This window comes from Medicago sativa, chromosome 5 (assembly GCF_051527215.1).
Source record: "Medicago sativa cultivar Bolivia chromosome 5, Bolivia_mono, whole genome shotgun sequence".
Taxonomy (NCBI): Eukaryota; Viridiplantae; Streptophyta; class Magnoliopsida; order Fabales; family Fabaceae; genus Medicago; species Medicago sativa.
Genome location: NC_140753.1, coordinates 69,805,044 through 69,809,310, shown reverse-complemented (window position 1 = coordinate 69,809,310; position 4,267 = coordinate 69,805,044). Strand labels below are relative to the sequence as shown.

At 39.5% G+C, this 4,267-nt stretch overlaps 1 non-coding gene across 1 annotated transcript; it reads left to right on the top strand.

Moving 5' to 3' along the window:
- Positions 1-291: 291 nt before the first annotated feature.
- LOC146924462 (small nucleolar RNA R71) lies at positions 292-398 on the top strand. The gene has a single exon (XR_015012922.1). It is a non-coding gene; the product is annotated as a small nucleolar RNA R71 (small nucleolar RNA).
- The last annotated feature ends 3,869 nt before the right edge of the window (positions 399-4,267 follow it).

Genomic DNA, 4,267 nt, shown 5'->3' with positions numbered 1-4,267 from the left:
ATTGCACTAACATTGAATTTTTCAAGTTTTTCAGTTAGTGTATCAATTTTAGAAGCAAGGTGATCATAGTTAGAGACTTCGTGTATACCTGCCTCCTTTTTGGAGGGTGAAGAATTAGAGATGGCTCTCTCGTCGGTCCATTTGTAATGATTCTGAGCCATGTCTTCAATTAGGGCATACGCTTCCGTGTAGTTCTTGTTCATAAGTGCCCCACCTGCAGCTGCATCAACAGACATCTTAGTGGTATAAGACAAGCCATTATAAAAAGTGTGGACTATAAGCCACTTCTCTAGGCCATGGTGGGGACAAAGTCTTAGCATTTCTTTGAAACGCTCCCACGCCTCATAGAGAGATTCCCCATCTTTTTGGTTGAACCGAGTGATTTGGTCTCTAAGTTTAGCGGTTTTAGATGGTGGAAAGAATCGGGAAAGGAATGCTTGCCTCATCTGATCCCATGAAGTAATGGAACCGACTTCGAGGGAATGGAACCAAGCGCTAGCTCTATCCATTAAGGAAAAGAGAAAGAGATGAAGTCTTACGGCCTCTTGGTTCTCCTTCATGGTTCCACTAATTCGTAGGAAAACAGAGATGTGAAGATTGGGATCCTCAGTGGGGGATCCCGAGAATTGGTTTTGCTGCACCAAGTTAAGTAGGGCAGGCTTGATTTCAAAGTTGTCATCCTCAACCGTTGGGTACACAATAACAGCTTGTGGCTCAGCCGTAGACGGCGTTGCATACTCTTTGAGAGTGCGATTGGCCATGACGGTGTTATTTTGTGTGTCTCTCTTTCGTCTATGCAAATACCTTTCGATCTCGTTGATTATTACAACTCGATTTCTAGTTTTTCGCATAAAAAAAATTGAGGACCCAAGAAGTTAATAATGACAGAAAAATAAAAAGTTAAAAATAAAAAAGAAAAAGAGAGAGAAGAAGAGAGAATTCTAATTACTAAGTAAAAGCTAATTAAATTAGTTAACTCCCCGGCAACGGCGCCAAAAACTTGATAGGGCCAAACCGCAAGTGCACGGCCTATCGAAGTAATAGTAGTAAGTAGAGTTATCGTTCCGCTAGGGAGTTGGTCAATCCAATTAGCTTTTAGAAATTGATTAGAAGAGGAAGAAATAAGAAGTTGGAGAGTGCAGTTTTTGAAGGTAAATAACAATAATATTAAAAAGCCTTGGGATCATTGGTTCATCGTAATAACGAATCTTTTCACAAGCAAGCCTTAAACTTATAATTAAACGTTAATCCTAATTACTAAGGACAAGTTTCTCTTTAGCATATCACAGCTCCTCTCGAAGTCAGTGAGTGTATCCCTCCAACAACCACACCTATTCTCATGGGTGATTGCCTTTGGGACCCTTGAAGATCGAAACCTTATGTGTCCCAAGGTTTGCTAGACTATTCTCATGTTTCGCAAACCTTGTCTAAATTCACTTGTTCGGATATCAAAGCTCCGCGTTCGCTTTATGAATTGATATCTGTGATGATGAATTAACCATTATCAAACCCTCCGCGTTCGCTTCCACAGTTTGATAATAATTAATTCATGTTAAAACGGTGAATTTAGATTAGGAATTAGGGTAACAATTAATTAGGGTTTAAGACTTGGCTTGATCCGGATTACGTCATTAGACTTATCCAACGATCCCAAGACAAAGGAGTCTACTCACTCATGTTCATCGTAGACATGGAGGAAGAAGAGAGAAATACGGTAAAATGAATTGCAAGGAAAGTAAAAGGGAAAATAAAGACTTTTATTAAAATAGCAATTGAAATAAACAAAGTAAAGCATGATTGTTCATGGTGGAGAGCTACTCTATTTATAGCTTTACAATCGACTTAGAAACTAAGCAACTAAAAGGGTAAAACAGTAAAGCTGCAACAGGGTAACTTGGGCCCGAAGAAAAAGCAGCAAAAGAGACTCCTGGAGGTGGCACGGCCGTGCCACATGTTGGCACTGGCCGTGCCAAGCTTCTGACTTGGTGGGAACATATTTTTGTCCCGTATCTTCGTATTCTTGTGCTGTATTTGCTCCAGTCCTCTTTCTTTTGCTCCAAGACACCTTCCACCATATATTTATTCCTAAAATAAAATAAAACATAATTTGAAGTAAAATATTCTAATATAAAATAAAATGCAATAAAACTAAATCAAATCTAAAATAAAACTAAACTAAATAAGGCAATAAATTATACTATCTATGACTCATCAACCGCATTGGTATTGGTGGAAAAGAAGGTTTGGGTCGGGGACCCTGTTGTTGCTGCCGTTGCTGTTGAGCAGGAGGCTGTTGTTGTACTTGTTGTGCAATAGCATTGACGGGCACTGGTGGTTGACCCGGTGGCAGAGGATACTGTTGATAGAATGGCGGGAAGAAGGGATGTTGAGAGTATTGCATGTAGTGATAGGGCAGAGGTAATTGTGTAGCAGCTGCAGATGGGTTACCAGATACCATCCCTACGTCAGATTCTTTCCTCTTATGGTGACCATTACCATACTTCTTTGGTGCACTGGTTGAAGATTCACCTTTCTCAAGGACAATAATACCATCTCGGACAGCCTCCTCTAGACGAGTTCCCATTGTAACCATATCAGAGAAGTTGTTTGGAGCAGAGACTATCATTCTCTCTTTATATTCCTTCTTCAGAGTCTTCAGGAATGTCTGTGTTAACTCTTCCTCATCAAGTCGAGGGGACACACGGGCAGCTGCTCCTCTCCATCTCTGAGCATATTCTCGAAAGGTTTCATCTGATTTCTGAGATAGGGCTTTAAGAGAGTCCCTGTTTGGCCTCAGACGGGTATTGAATTCATATTGACCTTCAAAAGCAGCAGCGAGTTCCTCAAAAGTATGGATGTTGTCTTTGCTCAAACTAGTGTACTGATGACATCCTGTCATTACGTAATATTAGGGACTTATTGTGACATTTTGATAGAGTTCTCATGCAATTTATACTGTTCTGGAGTGCAATAAGCTTAAAATTTGAAGTCTGTTCGAAGGAAATCGCGCCACGCCAATTTCAAGCCGTGCTGCGATTTTTGAAGCAAAATTACATCCTCCCTGTTTGAGGGAAATCGCGGCACGCCATAATACAAGGCGCGGCGCGATTTTGATGGGTCAGGCCCATGACTTCTATAAATACTGCACTCAATCTGAAGAACAAGGGTTACGATTTTGGAGAGCAAAGTGCGATTTTGAGACATCAGAGACGGCTAGAAGGGCGATTTCTTCATCCTTTTACCAATTCATGTATGTTTTAATTATTTCATTGATTATGCTATTTGTAAACTCGATTATGAGTAGCTAAATCTCTCAGAGATTAGGTCAGAGATGAATCTATGTAACCCTAATTGATACATGTTGCTGTGAAACTCTATTACTTATTAATGATATTCTAGTTTTCATTCAATTCAATTGTTCTTAATGCTTTTTATATCCTGATCAAATATAAACATGATTTTGTGAGAACGAATGACTACTGACCATAGCTTTCGACTTAGACCTAATTCAATTGTTCTAATAAACATGGTTAGTCTAGGAATGGATAATCGTTTGTTAGTGATATTAGGTTAACGTGCTTAAACCTTTGATGATTATTAGACCACCTAAGGAATTAGGGGCTGTAGTTTAAAAAGAGGGTCCTAACTCAAGGGATTGATTAGGGCTAATTTGTTAACTATCGTGAAATTAGAGAATCATTAGTAATAATAGGTGCAGTAACCAATTAGGGGAACTTAGAGGATTCGACAGACCTGATCTCATCTCTCTCCATATTTTCTTAATCAAACCTATTTCTTTTATTTGATTTCTTAAAATCAAACCAAATCTACTGCCTAGTGGCAAACTAAAATAAACCTTTATACATCCTATTTTTATAACGCAATTGAATTATTGAAGTTAAAAAACAGTCCTCGTGGGATCGATATTTTTACTACTTCGATAGTATTTGGTGCACTTGCCAAACCTCTATCATGTACCAATCTGCTGCATCATCTGTCAAGCTACTCTGAAAGCAGTGGATCATCAGTGCATCATTATCTGCGTAATTAGCCATCTTTCGGACATACCGGATGACGTGGTTGTGTGGACAAGAAGTTCCATTGTATTTGTCAAATTCTGGCTCTTTGAATTTCTTAGGAACCTCAAATCGGGATACCAAGCATAGATCACGAGCTTTAGCAGGAGCACCATTGCTTCCCCGGCTAGCCTTGACCTCACGGAGTTCTCCAGCCAACTCCTTTAACTGTCTCTTCATAGCTTCCATTG